Source organism: Puntigrus tetrazona, chromosome 6 (assembly GCF_018831695.1).
Source record: "Puntigrus tetrazona isolate hp1 chromosome 6, ASM1883169v1, whole genome shotgun sequence".
In the NCBI taxonomy this organism is placed as follows: domain Eukaryota; kingdom Metazoa; phylum Chordata; class Actinopteri; order Cypriniformes; family Cyprinidae; genus Puntigrus; species Puntigrus tetrazona.
The window spans coordinates 12,731,263-12,740,799 of NC_056704.1; the positions used below are offsets into that span (position 1 = coordinate 12,731,263).

The 9,537-nt window shown below is 37.4% G+C and overlaps 1 pseudogene; it reads left to right on the top strand.

The window, feature by feature from the left end:
• Positions 1-3,699: 3,699 nt before the first annotated feature.
• Positions 3,700-8,107, top strand: LOC122346841 (annotated as a pseudogene).
• The last annotated feature ends 1,430 nt before the right edge of the window (positions 8,108-9,537 follow it).

The window sequence follows — 9,537 nt, forward strand, 5'->3', positions numbered from 1 at the left end:
TGACTAACCTCCCTTTTACAGCCACACTGCTCTCCATTTCCCCAGGACCAAAGAGAGTGAAGCGCGTGGAAACAGCTTAAGTGAATAGCTGGGATAGCTGCTATTCCGTATGAATTACTTGAATTTTACTTTTAGATGCGTTAAACCTTAGTTTTGGTTGAGAAAAGCAGAAAATGCTTTTTGCGAAGATTTATCAGATTAAGAAAAATCATCTATCCTTGCCCAAACTCCCAAATGAGTGTTTGTACGGTGGGTGAGTCTTGGAAAGTGAAGTTTATTGGAAACCAAATCAGATGCCATAGTACTGATGGAGATTTTCTACCGCATCCTGAGAGTGATGACATATGATTTTGTACCTCTTTGCATCCTCTATGTAATTTGATCATTTTCCATGATCTTAATCCACTGTCGCTTCTTTTAGCAGGGTGAATGTCCCGCCCAAAGGCCCACTCGCCACTGTCACACTCTTTCCTATTAGGTATGGTATAATCCCGTTCCTGTGCTGAGGCAAAAGCAATTTAAATGTGCTTTTAGTTTGCATATTTTGTTTGTATATTTACACTTGTCCTAGAATTTAACTAGGTTTATAAGCATATCTAAATGGTATTTTTTTTTTTACTTAAGAATTTCATAAAAATGAACCAGACAAATCCTATTCATTCCAATGCGTCCTTGGACTCTAGATATAAACCCTGCTGGTGTTATTCTTCAATCCTTTTTTTATGATTGCCAATTTCCATAAAATATCCTGACAGAGGCTAACACAGCACAACATAATACATTTTAAATTCCATTTTCTAGATTAGAAGTCATCTCAGGTATGATTATTTCTGCTTAATGTCAATGAGCTTGAGCTGTACAAACCCCATCAAACGAAGGCGGCCGTCTGTATTTGGGGATTACGAATGACTGTTTAACTTCAGCCGATGACTTTAGTTTTGGAATATGAAACTGCATTTTTGAGTTATATAATGCCAACAGCTGTGATTTAGACCCTTTGTAGTGCAAAGATGTTCTGTGGATCAGACCTCCGACTTAGTCACAGCAGCAGAGCCCATATATCCACTATCATTAGTCCAGAAGGCTTATAGTAATGTGGTTTGGGATGATCCTGCAGGTTACCTGGAGATGACCTTTTTCTTCCATACCTGCAAATTTTTAAATTGCAGATCAACTATTTGCAAACCTGAGAGTTCCTCCAGGGCATGATTCAGACATATCTGCATGACTGAGGCCAGCCAACCTTTAGCACATGCTGATTATAGCAAGAATCTGGCACTGAACAACCGATGTTGAAAGCCCGATCTGTATATGAATAAACATCAAAAATCTACATTTCTGTTTCCAAAATGTGGGTTTCTGTTCTATGATTAAGTGGAGTTCTGCTTGTTTGTAAAAGCAGAACGCAAAGGATTCTCAATACCTGAAGGTTCTCGGTTACTGCACTTCTTGTGATTACTGTGTGTATATCTCACTTTCATGACCAGTTCAGAGTAATACCCACTAAGCAATACCACAACTTTTAGAAAAAAGAGTGTTAATAGTAATAATAGGTGCATTTATAAAATAAGCGAGAACAAAATTAACAGAGTTAAAAGAATTACTTTCATTTTTGAGTATGCAAGCAAATGTGTATCGTATTGACTTTTTTTTTGTCTGTGCACCTTGTAGAAAGTAATGCAGAGAGCTGAATGATATTCTTCATATTATAGCCTGTCCTGTACCATTTCTACAAAGCAAATTTACATGAAACATGTTTCAAGGCTCAAAACATTGCATTCATTTTACCATCTCCCAAAATGAAAGAATGAATCAGTTCTCATAATCAACACTAAATATTTGTGTGCTTCCATTCTCCTCTTATGCACTCCACTCATATTTTTTTCTGTTGTTTTCTTTGTTTTACTTTGCCTTGTATATATAAACATGATTGCTGTGAATGGTGTAATATGCAGTTGTAACTGGTTTGTACCATCTTCAATGGGCAGTAGTTTAATGTCTCTCTGAGTGTTGGAATTATGAGTCAAATGTTTGTGTACACTTAACACATTGTCAGATATGAAATAAATGTGGAACTTATGCAACACAATGAATGACTTTATCTTTTGTGTGTGATTCAAGACATTATTTTAAGCATAAAAAGTAGAAAATCTTGAATGTATCCCTTATTTTATATAAAAAATGTATGGAGATCTCTTCCCACCCATGTAATAAAACAATCAAAACTGTAAATTTTGGTGTCCTCTTTATTTCAGAATTCTGACTTTATTTTTAGTAATTCCTGTGTTTGCAAGTCATATTTATTTGAGCTAAATTGCAGAATTGCAGGCAAACATCTCAATTCTGTCTTTTTTCATTTCAATTTTATGTTTACGTCTCATAATTTTGAGTTTACTTTTTAAAATAAATTGTATCAGTGAAAAAAATTAAGTTGGAATTATTTTGTATTACTTACAAGCTTTTATTGCAATACAAGCTTCCATAAAAATAGAGGATTAAATGCAGAATGGTAGACATTCTGAGATTTATAGTTCACCCAAAAATAATGTAATTAATTACTCAACCTCATGTGTTTCTCAAATCTGTGGCAGTATTTGTTCATCTCAGAAGACAAGTTATTTCTGATGAAGCGACAGCAAGGGTCCTACTACGATCAAGTGCAGAAACACAAGGACATTTAATGGATGTGATAACAGTAGTTCAACTGTAATTTTTATATAACACTTTATTAAATACAAGTATTTTATACAACTTTATATAACAGTTTGTCTCCTCTCTCCGTCCACCCTGGTGCCATTTTATAGAGTATTAGCACGTTAGCATGAAACCAGACTTCACTCCAACTATTTAAACGGTCTGAATCGTTCCCTATGCCTGTGTAGTGCACTACATGTCATTCACCATACAGAAAATACAACTCCTGTAAACAAGTGATCGATTTGAGCTGCAGTTTTAACATCTATTTATAGTGAAGGGGCTTCAGTTCTAGAGAGCACTGGATTGGACAGAAAGTTTGATAAGAAGTTAGAGACTGCATGTTTTAAAGGTTTTCATCTTGTAAAAATTTATTTTTGTCATTGTTTTGGAGCACACGGCACACTCATTGGCTTATTTTGGTGGCACTAAATAATTAACTAACATGCAACTTTTAATTATTTTTTTAGTAAGTATCTTTTTTTCTATTGGGTGATAGCTAGCTTTATAGATTACCCAGTGCCTTTTTAAAATATACCTAAATGTTAAATCAGCTTGCCATATTATCTCTCCTAAAAACAAACTTCGATGAAGTCAGGCGATGAAAGCCCAGATCAGGGAAACGATCAAACCCGAAGGTTGATGCTCTTTAGACGTTTACTAAGAAACGTCAGCACCATCTGGATTAATAATCACGAACTAAACTCCTGGCTGTCCGACCGTCTAAGAGGAGGAGAGGGTTTCCGAGTCATATACACTTCTGGTTCAAGTAGTAAAAGCGTGCCGGTGCTGTCTGCCGCATCATCAGTTTGAACTGTGAATTATTGACAAGATATACGCCAAAGAGCAGAAGAGGTTAGTGGTCTAATAGTATAGTTACATCGAGTTTCATCAGGTTCATCAAAGTGTTATCTCAGCGATGGTTCTTGCAGAATGACTATAAAGACAGGTTTAGTGTTTTAGTTGTTTTGGTCGTAGAAGTGATCAGCAGACTCTACCAGCAGTATGAATCCGAGGAAGTACGTGGCTTGCAGGAATTTATCGCCAAATTATATGTTGTATTAAACTTCATTTAACCTACAGGAAATGTTGTATTAACAATTATGGCTTGTTTAAACCTAGAAAATTATATACCTGTAACATATGTGATCCTGAACGACAAAACCAGTTATAAGGGTCAGTTAAAAAAAAAAAAAAAAAAAAAAAGTGACTTATGCATCATGAAGATGAATTAATAAACTTCCCAATGAACCAACTGTATTGTTATGATAGGATATGTCTAGCTGAAAATCCAGAATGTGAGGGTGCAAAAATAGAAAGTTATCCAAATTAAGTTCTTAGCAATGCTTTGTGTATATTGCTAATCAAAATGTAAGAATTTATAAATTTACAGTAGGAAATGTTATAAATATCTTCATGGAACATGATCTTAACTTAATATCATGAAATAATTTTTTGATATAAACCCATGCTACTTATGACTGGTTTGTGTATTCCAGGCTGGCAAGCCTCATAACATGGCTCGTGCTTTATAGTTATTGACAACATTAAATGACATAAATTTAATGCTGGTTTTATTGCTCCCGCATGTGTTCCACAGAGTGATCTAGATAATGGCTGAAAAGACTCCCTGTCATCCTGGGTCATAATCTATGGGGAACCGAAACACATCATTGTGGGTCTGACCTGCATCATCATCATCATCATCATCATCATCATGTATCTGATGGGCCAGAGAGGTAATGAATATGTCATATATGAGTCTGAACATGGAAGCCATTTGTATTTGTATCTGCCACATGCTCCAGAATTTGTCTACTGCAGAATATATATGGATTACAACGCCACCACTTGAGTGTAAATCCAGAGGTGGTCAGCGTTATTACTGATGCTTTAACTGACGCGTGGGGAAATCCCAGCAGTAATTACACCTACCAGGTATGAGGCTCTCTAGCATAGATGTTTGGCACATGTCTCTCATCATGTAATGTACTAATCATTTGTTCATCCTCATGTCTTTCTAAACCTACTGGCATTTCTTTTTGTTTTGTTGAGAAAATATTATGACGAAGGGTGACATCCAAAAAAAGATTTTTAAAATACAAATACAGCGTAATCTTGAGTTTCACAGAATTAAATGTGTGAGGGTGAGTAAAATGATTGTTAATTTTGCTTGAACAATCAACTGAACACATTTTCTACTGGTCTTAGGTCTAAAAGCTAGAGACATTATTTTACTATCACCCAGAGACACTGCTGCCTGGGATGGTTGGTGGAAAACAGCAGACATTATTTTTACTTCAGGAGGAACTGAGGTGAGGGTTTCAAGTGTCCTAGATCACATGGAAATTCATCAGATTATCTTCTTTGACAATGAGCAATGTGACCAGAAGACACTTTGGTCTCATTGTCATTGCCTAAACAAGACATTAGGTCTTGATCACATATTACAGGTAGTGACATGACAAAAAAATATATATAATTTTGGGTGAACTATTTTTTTATTAGTTATATTTACATGTTATCTGATCAAAACCATAGCAAATGCAAAAATGTTTACATAAAAATAAGTGAGAGTCAAGAAACATATTATGCGTAGCACTTTATGTCCTGTATTCACCTGAAGGCATTTCAGATTTTTTAATATCTACTATTAGAGAGCGAATATACGTGTTCCACGCAAACATTAAAGCTGGTGTACACTGTAACATTGTAACACTGTCTTTAAAGCCGGTCACACACTGGACGACAAGCGCCACATCTTTACATTGTTTTGAATAGTTGCTAGGCGCGCGCAGCCAGACGGCGAATGTGTGTTCGAACATGTGGCGGTCGGTCCAAATGAGTGCGTGCTGCTTGTGTTGGAGAGATGCATTGAATCCCTGGTGAAAGTCGTGTAGAAAGGTACTTTACTTCAACTTTATCTTTATTTATACTCTCTCTTTTTTCCTGCGACTTCTAGGCCAATAATCTGGTGTTTCACACAGCCGTGGAGCACTTCCAGGCTGAGCAAGGCTTCTGCAGAGGAGACGTGAACAGTGAGCAGCTAAATGGAAGAGGCTCTACGCCTCATATTATCATCTCCAATGTCGAGCATGACTCCATCCAACTCGCAGCCAAACATTTGTTAAAAGAGGGTAAAGCAGGTCAGTAGGCCTATGTTTTCTGTCTAAAACTCCAAAGATTCAGTTTGAGGAAGAAGAAAAATGCTGTACAGTCACTACAGTAACCAGGGCTGTTGCATCCCAAAGCTTGTCTATTGCTATATTTCTTAAAAAATTAATCTTGGTGCAATTGATTGGATCTGATTTCTCACATAGATGTCACATTTGTGCCAGTGTCCAAGGTGACGGCACGGGTGGAGGTCGAGGATGTCATTGCAGCGATTCGCCCCACCACCTGCCTGGTGTCGGGTCATGCTGGCCAATAATGAAACAGGCATTATTATGGTAAGAATGTCGCCTTGACTACAGTCTCAATGTCTCAGACTGTTTCATAGTTAAAAAAATCACACGTTTTGGTCATTAGGACTTAATTGTGAGCCTGATTTTGCTTTTATACAACATTTTTATAAGCATAATGATTGTGAAGATCGGTGTATGTTATATGGGCACAGTATGCAGTGTTAATTTTTGCCCTGCCAATAAAAATACAATAGTTTTTTACAATAGTTCACATGATTTAGCATAAACAGTGAAGGTAACACTGGGATTTTCTTTTCCAACAGCCAATTAAAGATATTTGTCAGAGGGTGAGGGAAGTGAACAAACAGAGGGCAGCATCAGCTCCCAGAATCCTCCTTCACACGGATGCTGTACAGGCCATCGGAAAGATAAGAGTGGATGGCCATGGAGCTGGGAGTAGACTATATTACCATTGTAGGGCACAAAGGTAAGTAACAAGATATATCATATCTCTCTAAGAATATTACAGATGGCAATCCTGCTGATGATCACGCTTCAGTTTTATGGCCTCGAATTGGCGCTTTGTTTGTGAATGATCCTGGACCCACGACTCCGGTTTACCCTCTGTTTTTGGAGGAGGACAAGAGCGCAACTTCAGGCCAGGGCACGACATGGTTTATTGTGTGGTGGGGTTTCATGCATGGGTGATGAATTATTGAACAGAATTAAAGCAATGTCACGGACTCTGAAAATCAATACTACTGTTATCTCTTCATTTCTCAGAACTGAGAACACAGCAATGATAGCCGGTCTGGGAAAGGTAAAACCCACTATGCATCGAAAGCGTCAATATTTATTTTTTCATAAAATGTCAACGAATGAAATTATTTTTATTTCTAGATTTGTTTTACATAACTTGGTTTATTCATTTTTATTTCTTTGAAAAGGCTGCAGAATTGGTCAACTTAAATCTAGTGGAGTATGAAGCCCATTTCCTGGACATCTACGATTCTATCTAGAGCAGAAGCTGCTTGTAAGTCCTGTTTCTGCCTTTTTAAAATATTTCATTTGTTATTAATATAGCCTATATAATATATATATATATATATATATTTCATTGTATTTTTTTTTATTGCATTTATATTTTTAGGCTGTCTTGGAGGAGATAAGATTCATTTTAACAGCCATTTTCCTGGTTCAGACATTTTGCCCAACACGTGTAACATATCCATTTTGGGAAGGGACTTCAGGGTGAGTGAAAGGCCATTTTCAAACCTTGTAATTTGTGTTTCACAGTACATGAACGGAATATCTTTGTACATCCAGATGTGTTTTACAGATTACGCATACAGTGCACACATGTACATTGAAGATTCTTCACAGTAAGGATATACTTAAGCTTGGTTAAATGAAATTTCCTGTAACAGCGTCCGTTTGTTTTTTACACATGTTGGTCAGAAATGGGTCAGGTCTTGACCTTGCAGATTTGTAAAACACAAGAGCTTTGGTGAATAATTGATGAAAGTTCCCCCTGCTGTAGGGAAGTAGAGTGCTGTCCACCTGTAGGAGGTTGTTGGCCAGTGTGGGTGCTGCCTGCCACTCAGACAGAGAAGATCAGTAAGTCAACTGTATTTACAATGATAGTCAACTAATTTTCATTAGTGTTGTATCAAATACTGAACATTTTCAAGTGTCTGAATGATTGGATCACTAAAAACAAATGTAGCGGAACACATCCATCCTGTAAATCGATTAAATATGCTTGTGCGCTCTACTGTGCTTTTTATGCATCAGAACGTAGAAATTTCCTTCATGTTTTTATGCTGCGATTTTATAGTGTGCTCTCATGTCCTTAGACCTTCCCATATTCTTCTGAGCTGTGGATTCCATATCATGTGGCTACCAACGCTTTGAGGATCAGTGTGGGTAGAAGTACCTCCCATGAAGATGTGGACATTGTCGTGGAGGATCTGAGAGACACTGTAGAGCAACTGGAGCGAATGAACTAGCACCAGGATATTTTACCTGCCTCTGTGTGTGTATATGTATATAACCAAAAAAGTTTTAGTTTTGTACATAAATTCTGAAATAAGTGTGGAGTTCAGATTTCAGGGTCATCGTCAGGTTGCACTATATCGATCTAAGAGCTCTTTATTTAGCAGAATATAATATTTAATGTGACTCTTATCAGGTGGTGTGTCATGAGACTAGAGTTCAGGATTCAGACATTGTCAGGTTGCTCTATATATATATATTTAATCAGAATATAATGTTCAACGTGCATATTACTTGGTAAAACATAATATATGGAACTTCAGGAATTTAGCTCATAAATAGTAAAAGAAAATACATAAAGCAGCTTGCAAGCGGAGGTGTGCAATGTGTAAAGTCCACAAAGTCCAATTACAGACTGACTTATAGAGTGTGTCACTTTGCAAAAGTGATCGAATTGTTTATTTCTGTCATTGGGAAACTAACCAACCACTGCACAAAATATGAAAATCAGCTCCCCATAACAGAACAAATTACACTGCAAAATATAATTTTTGGTATGTATTGTACACTCGTATTTGCATATGAGTGTTGGCTTTAGTCATTTCAGGTCAGTTTTTATTTTTAACATAGTTAAAATTGCCTCAGTTATTTGGTTTTGATACTCATTAATTTATCCCTTCTGATTTTATATTGAATGCACTGTTGTATGTTGTATTTTAAAAACTGTTTCATAATTGAATATTGAATTGTTCTTATTATGTTGTAGATGTCCATAACATTTTTCATGGAATCAACAGAGACCTGTTCGTTTGAACTTGCCGGCTGCACTTGCGATGAGCGTGCGCTCTGAGAATGAGACGGAGATATCCGTTACCTGTACAACAAAGACGCACTAGCATTATTAAATGAGCTAAATGGACTCTCTTTAAACATCTAAGCGCTGATCTGATCTCCCTGATGCTGAATCATTAAAGTTCATATGCTCTGACCAAACTGCTTCATTCTAATCCCTTGTTCTCCTTCCAGACGTGCTCTTGGCCATTCAGACTGAAATGAATATTTAACATGTTAAAATGAGGCTCACTGTAATCTCTAATCAAATGCCACATCCATGCACAGCAGTTTTAGTAGGTCTTCAGAGGCCGGTTCTCTCATTACTCTGGTGTCTGCTGCCAGAGGGCAAGCATGTGCAGGTTGGTAAGCGAGCTCAAAAAGGCAACGGCTGGGCCACGATGAGCACTGGTGCATTGTGACGTCTTTCATTACCTTTACAGCTCACCGGGCCAGACCTGCTCCTCTCCTCCGCTCACCTAACCCGCCAGCTGGCAGGACGGTTAGGTGTCGGCTCCCTGTGTGTCTGTGTGTGTGCATGTGTGCCTTGGGGGGGTAGGTTGAATTGCTCGAGACAGCGTCCGGATCCAGTCAAAGGCAGCTTGCATGAGGT